At 39.7% G+C, this 21790-nt stretch overlaps 3 pseudogenes across 1 annotated transcript in view; all 3 read right to left on the bottom strand.

Annotated features, from left to right (window-relative positions):
• The window catches only part of LOC146479110 (uncharacterized), a 177126-nt pseudogene that overhangs the window by 107570 nt on the left and 47766 nt on the right, over positions 1 to 21790 (bottom strand). The window lies entirely within an intron of this gene.
• Positions 13265 to 14609, bottom strand: LOC146479112 (uncharacterized; annotated as a pseudogene).
• On the bottom strand, positions 18778 to 19961 carry LOC146479111 (uncharacterized; annotated as a pseudogene).

The following is a 21790-nucleotide window of genomic DNA, read 5'->3' as shown; positions in this document are numbered from 1 at the left end:
GCATGCATCCATAACTCGATATACCCACGCTAAACATGAACCAATTCTTAATTAGCACGCACAACATAACTTACACGTCATTTTCCTGCTCGTGTAAAAACCCCACAATGTTTTGGTGCCACATAATCAAGATTCATTCAAGCCAATTAGTGGCCTTATTATAGTGGACTTTGCATAAAACAATACTTAACATGAACAACATACTGTTTCATACAAAACAACTTCACAATACGATAGGTACAAAAACCACTACATTGGCTAGATACCAATTCGCCGACTTGTATACAAAATACATAACGACTGATAAGTGTAAGAAAATAATTCCTGAAAACCGCCCCCATACAAAAAAATAGCATATGTTGATCCATTTTTCAACGCAAAAAACAACTGCTTATACCTACTATATCCACTTGCCTTGTGACTTAAATCACAGAAACAACCTTCTTCAAAATTAGACTTCTAAAAATTGAAGAAAAAAAAAACCACAGTTCTACCAACCCAAGTGGGCTTATTTGAGCCCTTTCTTCTCTTATTCAAGCCATTTCACATCACCCACGCTTCTCAAGCCAACTAAGGTGGCACTGTATATTACACTCAATTCAATTCAATTCTATTTTTCACAGGTACAACGAGATTCAACACATTACATAAAAAACAATAAACATTTATATTACAAAGAAGGATTAAAAATAATTACAAAAAATTTGTTTGCTTTAGTATGAGCAGTGCCCAAAGGAGCATGCTGCTTTCGAGTTGGGCACTGCTTACAATGGAAGAGAAAATTATTGCGGTGTATTTAGATAGGTTTGAAAAAGAAAAAGAGCGTGTTCAGCGAACGGATGACGGTGAAGAACTCTACATTACTTTTCGTTTATAAACAAATGTTTCCCGTATTTGGTTTTAAACGAAGAAGCGGAGTTTGATTGCTTAATGTTACAGTCTATTGTTTCCCATATTTGTGATGCTCCAAATTGAACAGTGTGTTTACCGTAGTTAGTACATATTTTTGGTCTGATAAAATTTTGTCGAGATGAAAATCGGGTATTGTACGAGTGCCGAGAGGAGGCTGTGGAAATAGAGTTTGCAAAAACACGACATATTTGATCATTTATTATTTCAAACGTGAAAATGGCAACCTTGAGTTTGAATACATTGTCAATGGTTAGAATTCCCAGTAGATTGAAGTAAACAGTGGCATTCTCTCTTTTGTGAGCGAAGAAAATAGAGGGTGGAGCCGTTTTAAAGAGCATTTTGTAATTGACTGCGCATCTCCAGCAACCTTCTTCACGAACTTAAACAATATAAGCACATAGTACAGTGGTCTTTCACATCTTTTCAACGCCTCCACCCTCTACCTCCCGCCAATACCCACTAATTCTAAAAGGTGGCCAATTTCAACAGCTTCCATTATCAATAAAGCGTCTCGCCATCATCATTTTCGTAATGAACAAACATCTCAACAATAAGACATCTCTCTTGTGCATTAGTCACGTACAACACCAACAACAAAACTTCTCTGATTACCATCCCACCAAGGCTGCTCCATCTTCTCTGTTTTACTAACAAGTGTAAACAAGTAAGCCGAGGTCTTCCACTTCACCTTGACATCTAAAATAAATAACACAGACGAGGCACAAACTTCTACCTTCATTTCCTTTCTTTTTAAAGTAAATTTGAACCCATTTATTAGAAATTCCAACTATTCTAGACTAAAGAGGTCCTATTTCTTTCACTCGTAACTTCTAGATGATTTACCTATTACCAGTTCGCTAATTTGTTAAACTGCTCGAATACAAGTATCACATCACTTACCACTATCCACTTACACATTCACGAGTTGGCTCACAGGAGCCTTTGATTTCTAAAAACATTCTTGTGCACGTCCTCTTCAAAGATGGTGGACTGGATGTCATCTTTCTCTTCCTGTGAGTGGTATGCCCTGCACCGGTTTGAGCTTCTCTTTGTCCGTATTCATTTGCACATTCATAACATGTACAGAGACTGGAACAAGGTTGTCCTTTCTTATAGCAGCCACACTTTGTCTGTCTCTTACCAGCCACATTTGTGCAAAATTTTCTTAAATTGCTTTCCAATTCGGATTTCTTCTTAGATTCTCCACAACGGCAGGAGATTTTCACATCATTCTTCTCGCGGTTTTCGCAATTCAGGCACTTGCATTTGGACTGGCATTTCCTTTTGTTTAAAACACGGGACTTTGCTTCCGTTGTGACTGGAACACAAAACCGCTGACTCCTTGATTTTGCCTTCTGTCCACAAGTACAAACTCTTACAGACGTTCCTTGCCACCCTTCCGATTTTGATTCAAGTGTATCTGGAAAAAAACTATTAAAATTCTCTCACAACACATAACGAGGTGTCCATATAAGGTAGTTGTTCGTAGAGCGTATTAGAGAGTAATTCCAAGTAAGAAAATGTAATACAAAAAGTGGTTTCTTAATAAAAGTTTCATTTAAATAAGTGGTTAACTGGAAATAATCGCTACAACAAGAACAATCACAGATAACTGCAGCAACAGTTAGTTCCTGGGGACTGTGATTTAAAAGTATTCAGTAATATTGCGCCTGTGGCTGGCCTCCCGTCGCACATGACGGGAGGAGTTGCGAGCAAATCAAATAGAGGCCAAAACTCGTTTATTCACAGGTCAGGTTACAGCACATGCCGTTACAATCCTGATTCCCGTGATAACAATCTGCGTGACAAAAGAATACTCGCTATAACTAATCTTGAAAACTAGTGTGAAAAATAAACCAAAAAATGTTCCGAACAACACTTCTTGGACTGTTCTTACCGTTTAGGCCATTTGAAAGGACAGCAAACATCCGATAAACTACGATTACTGCATAAATATCAAACTACATGTGAACAAAAACAAAATGGCGGGTCGCTTGCCAAAGAAGCTAAGCTAAGCACTTGCGAAGCAAACCGCTGACTGCACAGCGCTGCAGTCACAACGCCTTTGGCCATATTGATGCATCCTATAAAAATCAAGTGAGTGTTGTCACACAAATTTTGTGTGAACCCTTCCCTGAGGCTATGCTTTCTGTGGCATCGTAATGTCCAGCGCCGTAGTAGTGGAATGCAACGAAGAAACGCTCGTTGGTTACGGACTGGTCGCATTTAAATGAAAGACAAAGAACTGTCTGGCTGGAAGTTGTCATCCGGGATTGGAATTTGCAAGATGTTACAACACACCCTTAGCACGACATCCCCAATCTCGCGATCGAAAATGTGATTTGGTAATCTGCCTCACGATAGATCGGAAGGCACAGTCCCCGTCTGGTCTAACTTTGTCCAGTTGCAAGTTGAACTTTCCCGAATGTCGCTGTAGTGTTTGGTTATTAGAATTAATTGTTGGGTCGTCTGTGTCAATAGTGTCTTCTACATTAAGAAGTTTTGTAATTTTGTTGAGATGAAGGAAATCAAGAGCATTAAATGACCGATCACAACTCTTCCTGCTATCATCTCTCGTATATTAAACAATTCTGTAATTATAGCAGCAGCAACTGATTCTTGGGCAAAGGTCATCTACGCTATCAGCCACGGCAATGAGAGGATCCGCAGATTGACTCGGATTCACATCCCTGTTCGAGTCAGTGGACGACTGACCCAATTCTGCTTCCTTTGCCGCGGCTATTCCTTTACGAAATGGCATATTTTCAGTCACCACCGACGAAGAACCATCGATAGCACTGACATAAGCTGGGGCCACAGGCTTGACTCTTGTACTACACATGTGTCTTTCTGCCGAGATTTTTTTGTTGTGGTGATAAAATAAAATAGTCGACAATGCTATAGCTAATTCCACCGAAATTCGAGTAGCCCCTGAAATGAGCGATTCGTTCAAAAGGCGGTGAAGGCCTTCCTTGCGCTCTGTACCAGAGCCCGGAGGAATGCCTGATAAACAACCTTTCTGAATATGCTGACGCAGATTAGCGATTTCTGTGAATGTTGCATTGGTAAGTGGGTTATATGGAATATTACTCCAGCGGTCGATGAAAGAATTCAGATTTCTTTCTATCTTTTCCTTTTCAGGTGTATTTTTTAGACGCGTATTCCTTTGGTCGTTGTCTTCTCTAAATATTTGAACGAAGTCCTTGGTGACATCATTATACAACAAATTTTGTCGCGAAAATGTTCTCGTAATTCTTTGGCAAGCATGAAACAAGTCCAGTGTAACAGCTACATTGGAAAAAAAAGTTGACGTATGTATGACGTATTCATTTCTTTCCTGGCAATGACTTTCTTGCATTCAATTTCCTCCATCATTTCTTTGTATGTTTCTTTCTTCTTTTCCAGGTTTTGAAACGTTTTCTTTCACTCTTCAATCTCGTCATTTGTACATTCAATTCTGTCCTCTAGTTCTTGAGTTTTTTTGCTGTAATTTCCTGTTTTCTTCCAATTCACCCACAGTCATCACATCACTTCTCAGGATTGAAAGTTTTGTCCAGGAATTGAGGAGTTCCTCTCTGTTTTCTTTAGTACCTCTCCGCTGGAGCTCCTGTAGTTTTTTCTATGCCTTTGAACATTTTGCTTTGATTCTGGACAGCAAACATTTGGAATCAGTTTTGAATATGGCCATTCCATTGCCAACAAAATTGTTCAGCAGCTCAATATATTTCTTCTTGCAGTCAGGGAACTTTAACTTTTCCCGCTCAATCAGCACTCTATTTCTGATCTGCAGGATGTGCATCACTTGGTCCCCAGCTATTGCTTGATCCAAAATGTACTGCAATTTATTCCTTGGTGCATCTCCATTCATTAAAAACTCAATTTCTTCTCGACTTGGAGCGTTCTCAGACATTTTAAACTTTCCCGACCATAAACAACAAAAAGCCCGCCAGCATGATCAGAACTGTGTTTACAATTAGATGAATTAAAATTATGAATCGCACCTTTTTTCTGCTAGAGTCTGGGCTCCAAAAGGGGAGGTTACTTAATCTGTTTCAGCAATATGGCGACAAGAAAAACACGTTTTGTATCGCTCAAATGAGGAACATTCTTGTAAAGGTTCGCCTCTACTACTTGCTTATTCCTCTTATGAGGAAAGCGGAAAATGGTAAAATTTCCTTGGGAAAAACGCAGTGGATACAAGTCGGAATAATTCTGGAGGCATTTCCACCGAAAAGTATGCAAATTTAAGTTATCGTGAGAGATGGCATCTCCAGTCTACGGTAAATTCTGTGGCGAACAGCACTGATTTAGGGGGACAACATATGACCTTCTTGGCAGGACCACCATAGTAACTTCTTATGTGAATCTATGCTTGCTGTTTACTCGAAAACCGCAGTGGAAACAACTTGTAAGGTAGGCATTTTATGAAATTTATTTGAAGCAACATCACCACTAATCGAGTGAGATGGAAACCAAGATACAAAGACAGTTTGATGCAAGATATTTCGATTTTTCTTCTAATTCTCACTTAAACTCTCTAAAAAATAATACGCCAAAATTTTCCAAGTGTCGCTCGTCACTGCGAGTGCCTGTCTCGAATTCTTCGCCATGAACATGTTCCTTACACAGGAAATAAGCAGCTGCAAAAGCTTTTTCCAGGACGTGTTTGACAACCACTTTCTTTTCAACTACCTCTTTGTGGAAGATGGACATACGCTGGCATTTCTCTTGACTGACTGCTTTGTGATGTCAGTCAGAATTTTGATGTCTTGTCTTTTGTCTTAATGGCATCATACTTACAGTAACTTGTCCTGCAAGTAGTGTGCCGTCTGAATACTATTCAATAAATCACCACGCCTTCTAGGGCTCATGATCTTTAGTGCCAAGTGTTCCATGTAATATGTGGGTGGTCATGGTGTCTAAATGAAACCCTGCTTGATCATCTCTTCCAAGGTTTAATACATTCTCACCACCACGAAACTGGTGGTCATTGAGAGCTTGATAAAATGCTGCACTCCAGTGTTCATCTAGATTAAACGTCAGAGTGAAACCTTTTTTTTTTTTTTTGCCCTTTTTTGCAGAACCCTTGCAACACCTTTGTACCTTAAAGAAGATATTCTTCTCCAGTTCCTGGCTATACAAAGCTGAACAACAGTGCCATAGGAAATTTTTTTCTGGAATTTCCTTTCGAGGTGTTCCTTTACATGTTTGAAAGTTGGCTTCTTCTGCACCTTTCTGTTTCCTTCAAAAGTGATTACTACAGTTCACCGCCAAGCCTCAACCCCTGCACCACATTTCCTTACCCAAATTCTCAATTTCTTTACCAATTTCTGGCACTTTGTTAAAATCTGTGATATCTTTTTGCTTCACCTTTTCTTCAGAAACCATTGTTCCATTACCTTTCTCTTTGCCTCTCTCACAGCTTTCTGGTGGATTGCTTCTCTTCGCTTTCCGACAGACTCTCTGCCCTTTTCTCCAGGAATGCTGCTTATATCTTGATTCCACAGCTTTTGATCACTGCTTTTAGACTCCGAGACAACCACGCCTTCTTCGTCATTAATACTTCTTTTTCCTTTTGAAGAGCAGAAAGGCCTGATGAGAATGCTCAGCAATATCCAGATCACTTTTGTCTAATTTTACTCGTTGAGAAAACAGCATGAGCAAAGTTTAGAAGTGGCTAAAAAAACTTCCCTGGAGGCTTGCATCTTAAAAAGTGTAGTAAGGAATTTGAAAGCCGTGGATTTCATACTCTGGGGTCGCTAAAATACCTTTGCCCAGGGGACATATATGATTCTTCCCGTCACCGGAGAAACTGCTGTTGGTAGAAAGATGCATCTCGGAAAGCAAAATCAAGGGGATTGTCAACCTGGAAAGCAAGAGAACACTGCTAAGACCACTAGAACCTTTTCAGAGGTTCAACAGTTTTAGTGGGAAGAATTGTTATGCCCCTTCTTCTTACGACTCACACGTCACTGTCAAATATGTCCCCGCTGGTGGACATTTCACCGACAACAATTGCAACAACTCTTTTCAACACCACAGAGTCTTCAATTACTGGCGGTCAGGAAAATAAACCACTGGATAGAAAGAGGAATGAAGAAAAGTTTACTCATTCTTGAGATGCAGATTACCAGTGCTTCTAGCTAATTGCAGAAATTAAAAGCTGAGCAAGACGAATTGATGCCATTAGCCGCCACTCGGGGAAGGATTTGTAACAGATGTCATCAAAGTGGTCACACAAAAACCACCTGTAAATCCAGGCCGTGTGAGAACAGCAACAACTGCAAGATCCAAGAAAAACACCCCAAGATGAAAGCCAAAATATCATCATTGCAAGCAGAACTCAAAGAGCTCCAGAAACAACACGAACAACAGAAGAGCAAATTAGAAAGCTTCGTGACCATCAGAGAAAAACAACATTGAGGTTTTTCTCGGTTATAAGTAATCGACTGCGTTTGCAGAATTTGCAAAAATACTCAGATCGTTCGAAACTAGACAAAGACCTGTTGGTGTTACAACGTGCATTATGGAATGAAGTACCAAAATGGGATCCCGAACAAGGTGATTGGCAGCTACCGATAATAATTAAACAATTCATCACGCTAAAGTTGCCCCTTATTTTAGTCTCATTAGGGATGTATGTTTCAGTTTGTTTACAAGATAGTCCTTTTCAATTTGAAGATCGATCTTCCTTAAGTTTGCAAAATACCGTCGATTGCATCTACCCATGAATGCACTGGCACAAAACATGTTTTCACTGGAGGTCAAACATGCATTTCAGGTGTCAAACTTTGAAGTTTTACCGCCCTGATGTGAAGTTCTCGCAACGGTCGTTGCTTTGAAGCTCACCGTCATATATTAATAAATCTTCACCTACTTCTCTGAGGAAGTCCTTGATGCTTTTTCGGCTCTCAATATGTCAGTGTAGGGATTTTCGCAAATTTGGCGCACATTTTAGGTTGGGAAAACTTAAAGTTTGACTCCTGAAACGTAGATGCTTGGCGTCATGTGAAATCATGTTTTTTGCGAATGCGTCCACGGGTAGATGCAATCAACAGTATATTGATTGAATCAAGTTTATCATGGCAAGACCTGTTCGTTTTTTTTTTCAAAAGGATGAAAGAAAACTTGACCGGTTGCGGTTGAGCTTTTTTTTTTTTTCCAGATTATATGTAAGTAGCATAAACGTTCACAACCCAGACTTTACTCTGATAAGTTTATGTTACTCTCTGAGATATGGTCATTTTGGTACGGCCTTAGACAGGCGATTGCGTGATACATAGCAGTTTAACTCAACAGTTTTAATCAATCCTCGTGCTTCTTGTGCCTTTGCGAAAAAATCAAGAAATGCTACACACTAAATGTACACTCAGCTTCCTGAGGACGTTACGTGACGGGAAACCCTTCTATTATTTAGTGTTGAGTGGTCTACTCTAATTTCTGTTAGCACAGGATATCCCAAGGTTGAGTAGAGCGCATGGAAAATAAATCTGCATGGTATAACTAGTCACTTGCATCACATGAGCTCATCAGCATTGTAGCTAATTTTTACAAGTGTCTTGAAAGTTGGTTTGTAGTATACTGACCTTACAAGTGAAAAAATGTATTGTATTTGCTTGAAGTATTAAATACAACTGATTGCAAATTTATTTCATAGAGAATCGCTTACCAGTTTTTATTGAGCTTTGTTAAATATTTCCACGGTGCCAGTTAAAAGTTATAATTGTTTTTATGCGATTAGTTACTTCAAATTGACTAGGCTTATGCTTTGAGTTTTGCCAGTCACTTATATTTATTTTAATTAGTAAAATTAGTACCAGGCAGAGTTATGGAATGTCGTCTATACTTAATCATAGTGACAAATGACTTTGTTCTCATATTCACGTCACTAGTACTGAACAAAAAAAATCTGCTGGGTAATTGTCCAAGTATAAAAATAAGTAAAAAAAATTGATCAGACACATTCCTTAATTTGTAGGGTTGTATTAACAGAACACGTTTTTCATTCCAAGGCAACGAAATCACATTATTTTTCTATTTGAATTCCTTTTACTTTAATCATTATTATTGTTACCTGCAGTTCTGAAGTTTTTACATTTATGTCTTTCTTTCTCTGTACCACAACTTAGTGTCTGTGCTTTTCCCAAATCCTTGACAATGGTATCATCGTCATTTTCTACTCCAAATCCGGAGCTAATAAAAAGTAACAGAAAAGAATAGCCATTGTACCAGAAAGATGTAATTTGCTGTTGTTCCTGTTTGTTGTACTTATAGAAATAACAGAGAAAAAAGCTAGACACTTTTTAAAAGGATTTAAAGTTTCTCTAGTTCCACTGTAGTGGTATTTTGCTTTAAAGGACTTAAGGTGACTTGACCCAGTTATTTTTTGGCGGTACCTTCCTAGTTTGAAGCTCTCTGGTATCCCCACCTTTACTTTTATTGTAAGTCTCACACAAGAATGGATAACATATAGATCAATCTACAATATAGCAAAAAAAAGTTTGGCAATCGGAGTAAATGTCGCGTGGTTATAGTGCCACGCCCCTTTGAGGTCTGAGTCGAAATTCTGCTGTTGCCGGCTTTTTTTTCGTGAAAATCCCTTGGCTACAAATAGTGCACATTAGTGCCTTGAGCTGAATAGAGTTCCACCTAAATCGCAAAGACCCAATTCGAGAAATTCAGCGCTTTCCAAATTTAGGTCATAATTTATGTCAAAATGATAAGCAAACTTTACATGATTATATCTAATAAACTATGAGATTTATTCCTTTATTTTGACGATCTTTTTTTTACAGATGGGAGCTTGCAAGTCAGCAAAAAGCTTAAGGGCCTTGTAGATATGCGTGATTTCGAGCAATGCAAACATATAGAAATTATAGCTTTAGCTATTTGTTGACATTTGTCAGCGTTTAAGAGTCCTCACCAAAAAGCATTTTCTTAAAAATTCGAATTTTTTTTTCCGTCAAATTTTTTCAGGGCCACAATTGATTAACTAACTACCTGGATTCTGAATTTCATGGGCATTGAAAAACTGTGACATTATCTTCAATAAGCCCAAACTTGAGTAAACATGTAAGATTTTTAGCGTTTTGGCCGAGTTGGTGCTTTGGGAGTTTTCTATTGTTTCGAGTCTGTCATGATACAGTTTTCTTCTTCAGCACGTATGCAATGGCCATGCTTGGCTGACTTCCGAATGCTCACCGAGATATGAAAGGCAAGCAGGCTCTAGTTACCCACCTTACCTTTTTTGCAGCTTGCTTTACAGGAGAGTCATTCAATAAATTTGGCAATTCTGATTCAATTTGGTACAGAAAACTACTCAAATGTGAATCATTATGTCTAATATCTAATAAAAATAATCACAGAATACCTCCCGATTTTAAAACAAGCTTTTAGCTAGAGGGGAGTCCAGGCATGCTGTGGACTTCCACTTTTAGAGGTAATTCCTTGAAATTGTGTCTAAACGTTTATGCTGAAGAGAACTCAAGGTCACCTACCTATCAGATATGTGCTTAAAGCCTGTCTGGAAATTAAATTACATTGTGTAATTGATTAAAAAAGCTGAATTGACTATGCAGTATCCCACTTTACAAAGGTTATCAATAGTGCATGTATAGTCATGCCAGGCAGTTTAACAGACCCTTAGGTTTTGGCCGTAAAGGGGATCGGGCAGCATACTCTCTGGCTTGAGGAAGGATTGTCGGATACTTTTCTTGTGCCTTGCTGGCAGGTGGGCACGTCCAGCAACAAATATTGAACTATCCTCTCTTAGGTTAATCCCCGATCTGTGAAGACAAAGTGGGTGTGTCCTCAAATCTTGGTCCTCGTCAAAAGCTGGACACTTGTCAAAGGAAGGCAATTCATCCTCTGTGAACCGTTCGTTGAGGGTCCAATAATGGAATGGCAGGTCGTTGTCCATTCTCTTGCTGAACTTTCGGCATACATATTACATATAAAGGAAATATATAAAATTAGGTCAATGTAGATCTGTAGTAAACACTATGGCTATATCCCTTGTTCATTCTTATTAAGGTGGTACTGGAGGCTAATTTGCACATTTTCATCACATATCTACATGCATAAAATCTGTTGAAAAAATCACTGAAACTTCATCAAATTTTCACATTTAACATGTTATTGCGTGCAGTTTTAGTAAAAAATATTCTTTTTCCAAAAGAATGAAAGGAATTCCTGAAATTTGATCTGTTAATGGGCGTGGTCGAAACCTTGCCATTTGGCATATCTCTATAAAACTCAAAGAAAATGTCCTGCATTTCAAAAAGCATTGGCCAATTGATGTGTAATGTTAAGACCTAGCATCGTGTCAGAGTGCGTCAGAGAAAACTCAAACGGACAAAAATTATGTCTACAAATGTAATTATTAAATCCTTTAAGAAATGTGACGCCACTACGAGTTTTGTATTTGAAGAAATTTGACGCACTCCGACAAAAATGTTCGTTCAAGTACGTATTTTATGGCTGCCAAGTTTCAAGCCGTTCTGATGAGCCTTCGAAAGTAATTTTAAATGAACACGCTTCCACCTTTCAATCAACGTGCATTTTTTTCTCCAAAATTGCGCTGGAATCGTCAAAAAATCAGCTTGAAAGCTTCCGTCGGCTTGGATTCAATGGTAGCCATGTTTTTTTACGCCTGTAATAACAGTTTACAGCGGTAAATCATCAAAAACGGTCCTTTTTAGGCCCTTTCTTTCCTTTTACGGGGTGCTATTTTTCCCGCGAAACCAATCAGGAGAGGCGATTATAAATAATGACACCTCTGCATAGCAACGGCACCCGCAACAGAACCCCAACAGTGTGACGGCATTGAATCAAACAGACAAACACGCGTGATCGAAGAAGCTACTTTTAGAGGAGATATATGTCTAAAAAAAGGGAAAAGAAGTGATGCCGCCGAGAAAGTGGTTACACACGATAAAGGAGAAGTCCGAAAAGGGTTATGAAGCTTGTGGTTCAGGATCACAGTCTAGGATAGGGCTACATTTTGATAAGTTACGGGAAGCTACCTGGAGAATCATGCATTTCTCTCCTGGCTTTAGGATCGCCACTAGACTGCAAGCAGTCTCTGTCTTATCCTAATTTTTAGAGCGCGCATCTAGCGCACGATGATCTAGCGAGCAATGAAGCCGCATAATTTTGCTGTCACTTTTGGTGCGTGATTTGAGGGGGAAAAAGTACGACTGCTTGCAGTCTAAATTGCCGTTCGTTGGATTACTCGACGCGACCCGTACCCGTTTGGCGTTCCAGCAAACTTGAAAGAAAAATATTGGAATAGCGTGTGCTGCTAGGTAGTTGGCTAAGTGGTGAAAATAGGAAATAGCATTTATGGGTAAAATTATCGTGCCAAGAAGGGAATTGCGATACCACTACAAACAATATTAACCACGTAATAGACTGCTAAGATGTTCAAATTACCGTTTTTTAGGAAATTCTCAGCCTCAATAGCGTCCATGTTTTCATTTCCTTTATTGTCACCACTAAGTTGATCGCAAAAGATGATGTCTTTAGCGAAGACAATAATTTTATTTCATCCATCTAGAGATCCAGAACGGTCTCATCTTTCACATAAAAGAGAGCATATTGACAGATCTCTCAACATCGTGCTCTTTGGGGAATTGTACACGAACACAACACAAAGATTTTCGCAGTAGGCAGTCCGTGTCTTTTCCGCGAAAGACCCCGTAGAAACCAAACTTCTCTTGCTTATTACTCGGGAACGCTTCAGTCTTGATCTCTGAAATTTGGCATACAGGTCCCATTTTTAGTAATCTCTCATATGTTTAAAAAAGGTCATGATCCAAAAGATCCGATTTAGCCTCCAGTACTAAAAATGGTCATTTTGACAATGTAATTCTCAACACTCTTTTATAACATAAAGTCAGTTCAACTATATCACTGTATTAAGCAGGTCTCACTGATTCATTTGCCATACATTTGGGGTGCATCTCTCACATTACTGAGGAGCCACACCCATTCTAATAACCACACCCATTTCCGAGGGTCTAGAAGTGGGTGTTCTCTTGAACACAATATCTCTACTCTGCTTTATGCTGGAGAGTTGAAATTTAGCAAACGTTTTTTATGTTGTCAGAGCTATGCAATGACCTACTATTATAAAAAAATTGTGTTTTGATTAGGAGTAAGGCCTTCACCTAGAACACTCAACAAAATGTGAAATATCGTCATAGAAAAAATGTTAATAAGTCATGATACGGTGTCAGAAACCATGTCAAAGTAGGTCATTGCAGAGATCTATTTCTATCCAACAAAATGTGAAAATTTTATTGAGTTATCTTGAATAGTTTTCGAGATATTGTGTTTACGGTGCCTGAACATCTCTAAAATACGGAATCTGAGAAAAAAGCATTTAAAGTTAATTATGAGTAAGGTTCACTAGGTTCAGTCCTAGAAGGCTCCAGCCTCGTACTGAGGTCCTTCAATAGCCTCCAAATGGTCACTGTAGCCTTTCTTCCAGTTTCTGATTTGCTTTCTCCTCTCCTTGGACTGATCAGAGCTCTTTCTGCGGGCATGACGCAACCTATTATAGTCCAGCTTTTTGCAAGCTTCGCTACAGTGGAGTCCTGGAGTGATTCCTAGCTCTTTGAGGACAAGTTTGACAGAGTCTGACCCATCATTGAAATGAGACCTGCAAGATAAGCAGCAAGTTCAACTGTGGGTAAGCCAGGGTGGGTCTCCTTTGTAGCGCGTTGCCAAATGAGTGCATTTATTGCCTCATTTCGGTTTTGTGTGCCACCATGGAGACAGCGCTGTAACAGAGTTTGGTCACTGAGGGCTTCAAAAGTCGAATGAACTGCATTGGCAACAGCAGAAGGCAGTGGATGTGTGTGCCTGTAATCTGTTGTTCCCTTTGCCAAGTCTCTCTGAAACCCACACCACGAGTTTTCTCCAGGGGGACACAAGTCATGGTCTGGGTTTTCATCGCTGGATCGAGTATGGTGCCATATGGCCATTACAGCATTCTACATAGATTGGATGTCATGGGTGTTGTTTCGGATGGCCTTGCCATAATAGACCTGTAGCTGATCTATTTTGTTGTTTGTCAGCCTTCCCATACCACCGATGGGTTTTCCATCCTCGAGTCTTGCCAGACCCATTCTTTTTTTTAGCAAGCGAAGGCGTGATCCCAGACGTTTCTGAACATGCCCCACGCACTCCAGCTTGGTGACCTCTCTTTCACCATAAACAGCTTCATCAACAATGAGCTTGTGGGCTTTGCTGTCCCCATCTCCCAAAAACTCTGAGTAGCGGACTGCATAGCTTTCAACTGACCGTTCAAATATGGCAAGAAGGCCACTGGCATCCATTGATCCAGATGAACCAAGGTGATTAGCCTGGCAAAGATGTTGGTGACCTTCCCACCAATCTTCAAATTCCTGAGTGCCTTCCTTGTTCCTCCACACTGTGCACTCCTTGCAGTCTTTTGACATGATTTCAATGTCAACTACTTTGCCAGTAACTGTGGATATTGCAGTGACTATCCCATACAAGGATGAGTAGCCCCTTCTTCTCCAAATGCCATCGCCTGAAATTCCAATTTCAAACACACCATCCTCCTCTGGTTCATAGAACCTCTTGGCATCATCAACAGCAGCTGTCATACTTTGCTGGCAAACAGTCTGAGCAGCTTTCTTCACAGCTTCAACGATATCCCTATATGCGTTTTCCTTCATGGGAGGAGGCATGTTCATAGTCCCAGCAAATTTGACCAGCCTTTGGTGCCCAACACCAATGTTTCTGGATGCAAGAACAGCTCTTCGGTTGACTTTGAATGCCTGAGAAGTCCCAACTCTAGAAGAAGAGTAAAATCTTTTTCTGAATCCACACTTTTTCCCAGTGCACTTGACAAATAGCAGGGAAGAAAATCCCATCTTTCTTTCGCGATCTTCTTCCAGCTCCACGTGGTTCTTCTTACAAATGGGGCAGAGTAACAATTCAAAAATCGAGCCGAGAATTGCCGTGTCCACAAAACGAAAACCTTCCATTCTAGCTGCATCCACATCGCTGGAGCTACTTTCAGACTCAGACTTCTTGCTGGAAAGTCCTTGAACCTTTCCCAGCGAGGCAAACGATGATGTGTTTTCCGACACGTTAAAATTCGAGCGCGATGCGTCGGTTTCGTCAGAGTGTACTTCGTCGCTTCTTTCGACCGATTCTTGATCCGCTGAAGCTTCATGCGACTCTAATTCCTTTCTCCTGGTATACATATTCCCAGTAAACTTTCTTTTCTTCCTTCTACCACTCCTAAATTTCTTTTTTGGAGGCATTTCTGAAGATAACTTTCACAAATGAAGGATAAACAATGGAGACCACGTTTTCTACATTTATTGCTGTATGTAGTCGAAATGAAATGTCCTCAATAAAAGCTAGACTGTTTCCCAGGCCCCAGGAATAATTCAAGTCGCTGATACGCAATTTTCCTTGAAATTTTCAGTAAATATCAGAGCTTTTTTATCAAAATAGATGCGTAAACAACTCTCGTTGCCATGGAAACGGGCCAAAGTTTCTAAGAAAATTCTCAAAAGCATGCTTATAAGACAGAAAAAAGGCAGAAAATGGGTTTTTCATAAAGGTACAAAAGATAAACAATCCAAAAATATTGGTTTCCAAAAATAAAAGTTTTTGGCGATTTTTGGCCTATCGAGCCGCCTTAAAGAAGAACACTTAGCCCCCCCGCCGCTCCATTACTAAAAAACAACTCATGTAACTCCCTTTGGCCAGTACACTTTGAACTGTTTCAGCACGAATATATTTCCCAAGTCTCGGTGGGTGATGCTAAAAAACATTTCTAAGTCATCTGTAACAGTGGCACGAGGGTGCCCTGGATAGCCAATTACACCATTCAGCAGTCCTCTCTTTTCCTGATTCTCAATGTTTGTGGTCACCTCGATGACAGTTTCCCAGGAAAAACTATGTTTTCAACAGGCGTACATAAAAAAAAATCTTTTAAAATGAAATTGAATTCTTGGGATATTTCTTTCTATTATTGTTAGAAACCTGATACAATGACAGATTCCATAGCATGATGATATTCAGGAAAAGCACTGCACAATAATTGCTTTGAAAGTTGTACATTTTTTCTCTTTGCATCTTGCGGCTGATTTTCTTCATGTACAGGTATCACCCATTGTTCAATAAAGATGGCGGGATATTAGCCAAGTTCTTTTTTGCTTGTTTATGAAGTTGAGTTTCATAAACACAAATGAGGCCAATATCCCGCCATCTTGACCGAACAAGCTTGGGCAATTAAAAAAGGATTTTTTACTGCTGTTTGCTACCCTAAGTCGCTACTCACCTGTTGATGTCAACTGTAGAGAAATCATAATTTGTATGATGCCATGGCATCCACTCATCAAGGATGAATGACAGCATGTTGTAGTTGTACCGGCATCGGGTGAGCTGGTTGAGGCCACACCCATCTGGGGCTTCACCAGGGTGGAACAGAATGAAAGGGTGGAACAGAACTCTCCATCGGAAACAGTGCTTAACAAGTGAAATTGACAACATTGTATTACTTGTCTCAATCAATTGTTGTTGAATTGCCTTGGGAAGTAAAATACAACTACTATGATATGGAGTATTTATCCTCTCGAAATACATCTTTACTGTTGATAGTAATCATTTAGGTTTACATGCATGCACAGGAGGTTTGTTATTAGCAAAGAAGAACTCAGGAGTCACTTGAAGCTCTCATTGAGTGAATATAATACTTCTTTTCCATTTACAAAACATGCATGCATTCAAGCATGTAACTGTGCATGGTTACTCAGCATTTAACCATTTCTTACTGAGGATAAGATAACCTTGACATGAAAACAGTGCACACGCCCAAAAAAAACTTACCAACTAGTTTGAGGCCCTTCTCTTTAATCTTTAACTTGATGTCCTTGTTGAAATCACGGATATATTGGTCTTTCAATGTCTTGTAAGGTATATACCTCACTGGAAAGGCATAAGGCCTATGTGATCTTTTCTCATCCGAGGGCATGAATAACAAGACATGCCATGCTGCTGTTCTTTTCTTTTTGAACAGGTTCTTCAGGTAGTTGTCAACATGGATGTCTTTCAAAGTAACTCGTCTCTGCCTGAAGATTTGATTTGTACGGGAGATTGGGTTGGGGGTGGCAAGAACACCTTCCATGATGGTGGTGATTGACTGGGCCTGTTGGAGAAGGGTCTGGTGCTCAACGACCTCCCAATTAGCATTCCTTAATGCTTCTTCTGATGTGCAGTTGGTGTTAAAATTCTTTCGGTAGTCTGCAATAGCAACAGTTAGCCGTCTGCCAGGAAGTCCTGATCTGCCTTGACCTCATCCAGCCTCTGGCATAACAAATCTTCCATTGCGCCCCTTCTCTCTGCCTCCTGCAATGCTTTGAACACTTGGCGTCTCCTATTGTACTCCGACCTTAACTCCATACCCCTTTCACAGACTCCATCAAACATGCCTTCACATTTGTTCCATCCAGCTTCAACCACAATCTCCCAACAGGGTTTGCAGCTTTTAGGGCATCTAACACTGCCTCCTAAATAAAAGCAAAAATGGTTTAGCAAAGTTCTATTAAAACTTTCATCAAAACTAAACAAACTCTATGTATTACAAACTTTAACTAACATTAACCTAGCTATTTACAAGCGGAGCATATGGCTGTCCTAGTGACACGACCGTCCATGCAGTTGATTTTATTATGCAATCAACTGGCACCTGATATGGAAACTGGACCCTCTTTAGGCCTACAATACATACATACATACTTTATTTGATCTCGCAGGTTAAAAAGACTGGCAGCCGTTGGCTGATGTGGACCTGCGTTACTAATTTACAATAATTACAGCTAATAAAAGAGAAAAAAAATATATAAAAGACCAAATATGTACAATGTAGGAGTAAAGAGAAAGAAAAAAGATAAAAATAAAGTAAGAAAATTGATCTAGATTGAGTAAATGCGTATTAGTGTCAATAATAATAGAAGTGATGTGATTTATTTGTGATCAGTGAGCTCTCCTTTTCAAAGGTGAAATTGTTAATAAATTTGGAGAGTTGCTTTAGACGATTTTTAAACGTAGTGACATTGTCGTAGTCTTTAACACTGCTAGGGAGTGAGTTCCAGATCATAGGTCCTCTGTGTCGAAGAGAAAGTCTGCTTATTTCCTTTTTGGGTCTGTCCAGTACCAGTTGTTTGGATTATTGAGAGTCATACTTTTATCGCTTTCACAGAAAACAGTTCAGTTATTTGTGTTGGGCCAGCTTGGTAAAAAGCTTGGTGGACGTGTTTCAGTACAGCTTTTTTTATACATGTATGATAGTGGAAGCCAATTGGCTTTTGCCGGAATAGATCTGAGACCACTGAAGGACGGAAGCAAGTAAAATATCCAGGGAGATTTATTACTCCACTAGGTTTTTTTCGTGTCATGTAAACTATTTATTCAATGATTGATTGAAACCACTTGTGGGAAACAACAGAAGTTTCGAAATTGCAGGTGTTTCGCAATAACTCACAGTGAGTGAAAGAAAAGACGCAGGTGGTATGATACCAAAAATTTGAACTTTTTCTCTTCTTATACCATCCAAGTTTTTCAGTTGCCTAGTAATTACACTCGTGAAGACATGTTGTTCGACAGTGTTAATGGCCTTGACAGTTGCCATGGCAACGTGGCCACGCCCCTTAAACAGCCATTTTAAGGTAGTATTGCCTGCAACAATAACTTTGAAACAAAAAGTCCTATGGTTCTGAATTTTTCATGGATTATAATCCATAGATAGATCTGTGATATGAACCTAAAAAGAGTAACAAAAGAACTTTCTGAACTGTGTGATATGGGGAAAATACTTCACATAGACTGTAAGCTATGGATGCAAATTGGCTTTTTCTGCCCTCTCAGGACCTTTCTTCTCCTTTTTCTTACTTCCATCTCTTAGCACTCTGCCCCTGAAATTCGATCTTGCTCGAGAGATTTACACTCATCCTCAGTGTACTTGCCTGGATTGATATTCAGTGCTTCTAATAACAATAGCACAGCTCTGGTTCCAATATTAAAGTGACTTATGGCATCATACAGACCCATTTCAAGCAATTCTCGTCCAACAAATACTTTTTTGGGTATGCGCTGCCAAACCATTCCATTTACTGCCTCATTTTGATTTTGTGTCTTTCCATGAAGACATTTCTCAAGAAGGGAGTCTTCACTTAGCCTTTGATAAACAGGGTTTACCTTTGCAATTACAGACAAAGGAAGTCCAGGGACATGTTTATAATTGCGCTTATCCTGCTGGAAACCACACCATTTTTCTGGTCCAGTGGGGCAGTGGTCATGAAGGGGACGACTTTCACTTGAAGCACAGTGGCATAAGCTGGCATGGATTGCCTTTTTCATTCCAGCCTGGTTTCCCACATTAGATCGAATGGAAATGCCATAGTAATTTTGTAATTTATCTATCATGGCATCAGTTAACTGGCCTTTACCACCAAGGCCAGGATTTTCCTTTTTCAGTTTTTGAAGTCCGTTCCAACTCGCTTCTGCACATGCTCAATACATTCCTTCTTTTCAACTTGAATTTGATTTTGGGAGTAAACATCTTTCACTTGCTTATGGCCCTTGCTATCACCATCGCCATACAACTCTGTGTATCGCAACTTGTGCTCAGCAAAAGACCTATAAATACGCTCAGCACCCTCTGACTCCATGGCCGGTGCTGAACCTTTATAGTTTGCTTTGCAGTTATTATGGTCTGCCCTCCATCTACAGCATTCCTCACTATCTTTGTCAAGATGTGAATGCAGCTGGCATTGTTTACAGAACTGCGTTAATGGCTCAGCGTCTATAACCTTCCCAGAATCAACAGACGTAACAATAACACAGCCATTTTGTGATGAGTATCCTCGTTTCTCCCACGTTCCATCACATGAGACCGCACAGTTAACCTCATCATTCTCTCTAGCTTGTTCTGCATTTCTAATCTCAGTAGCTGCATTTGACATTGTTTGCTTGGCAATTAATTTCACATGCTTTGCTATGGTTCTTCTTCCTAGATTTTGTGAACTGATTCCCCCAGAATCTCCTTTTAGAATGCCTTTTTGAACGCTGCTTTGGCATGTTAGATTTTCAAAATGGGAAGAAAAACGTAAAACGCAATGGAAAGATATCAAGTAAAATAATATTCCTGGCGCTGGACTCTCAGAGTGAAATCAAAGGAAAATTCGAGGAGAATTATGTTGATACTTCATATATGCCTATCGGCTCCGTCCTCTTCACTAGAGATGCGCTTTGTATATGGATCACAAAAAGTATTCCGTCCGCCAGGGTCAAAAAAAGTTCGTTTGTGGGCCCATTTTCTTGATGTAAACAAAGCCGTTGCCCCTAGCAACCGGCTACCGTTCTTCACAAATACCAAATTGTAGATTAAAATAAACAATTTCTTGCAAAAATAAATGTTTGGGGTAAAAGTTAACTTAATCCTCAGCCAAAAAATATAAAGGAAAAAAATTTGTGTAATTGGTGCACTTTTTACCAAATTTTGGGTATCACACCACAAAGGGAAATGTATTTGAGGTTGAAATAGCGAGGGTACTGCCAAGAAAGGAAGAGAGGTAAGAGGGCCCATCTCCATGCCCCACGATAGTTTTTTTTAATCTATTTAAAGCTTCGCGCTTCACTCTGATTTTTGTTCCCATGGTCACACAGCTCTTCATTATAACTGGCTTATCAGATGTCTCTCTCAAAATAGCCAAGCAGCTAAAATTAGATGTAAAAAAACTATCATTGGAAGAGGCCCATGTATGGGGATGGGTTCTCTTCCCTCATCTAGTACTGTATCTGGATCTACTCATTATTCTCGTTATTACCTTCTTCCATTTGTAAATAAAGCTCTTTGGTGCTCCGGCATGTACTTTGAAGCCATTGCCTTCAGGTCCTTTACCTTGGCTGGGTTGAGAGAGAGTTTGCTGTGGTAGAGGTGTTCCGGCTGATCAGTTGTGGTCTGAATCTCTTTGACTTTTAGCTTTTTCCAGGGCTCTGAAGAGGAAAAACCGGTTCTAATCCAGATCTCATTGGGGTGGTGCTCAAGTCTTGATGTTCCTTCTTCGTCCTCTTCCTCGCCCCACCAAAAGTTCATCCACTGCATTTCCCTTATCCGTACTTGGCTGCCATCCTGGTACTTTTCGCCCATCTTATACGTCTTTGTCAGATGTCCTTTCCAGTACTTCATGTCACACTTCTTCACTTCTGTTGGGATGAATGGCTTTTTTAAGTTAGCTTCCCGGATGACTTGGGTCCAATCGCCTGGCAATAAAACTTGAGCGGTTCTCTTTCTCTTCTCTATCAGACTGAAATCCCGGTCATTCTCGAGGAAAGTGAGACCTCTCACTAGGAACTTGTGGTTGATGATCTCATACACCCCCCTTTTGAGAATATTGTAAAACAGAGAAATGATTGTGGTGTTCTTGTTTTGTCCACCCCAGCCATCGGAATACGTGATGAGTGATCTGTTAAAAAAAAGAAAGAGAAACGGGTTTTGTTTGCAGTCTTTCTAAAGCGTTTTTAGAATCAATTAAACATGCAAGCGATTTTCAGTGCGATCTGAATTCGTCTTTAACTATTGATCTTTTTCACTGGCTGCAGTTCCATTGCAGCATATATGTTCTGATCATGAAATGACACTAAGGTTAGCGTAGTTACTTGGGCTTTTCAAATTATTTGCTAGTTCTTACTTTGTACTTTTGTGAATTTCAGCTGTCATGATTTTCAAATGATTAAAGGCATAACTAATTTTAGCGTTGTTTCTTAGCATTTTTATTGTTTTGAAATTCATAAAAGTAATAAACTCCCGTTTCTGTGTCTCTGTTCT

Source organism: Pavona decussata, unplaced genomic scaffold (assembly GCF_977016875.1).
Source record: "Pavona decussata unplaced genomic scaffold, jaPavDecu1.1 SCAFFOLD_61, whole genome shotgun sequence".
In the NCBI taxonomy this organism is placed as follows: Eukaryota; Metazoa; Cnidaria; class Anthozoa; order Scleractinia; family Agariciidae; genus Pavona; species Pavona decussata.
Note: the sequence above shows the minus strand (reverse complement) of the source record. Positions and strands in the feature narration are given on the sequence as shown.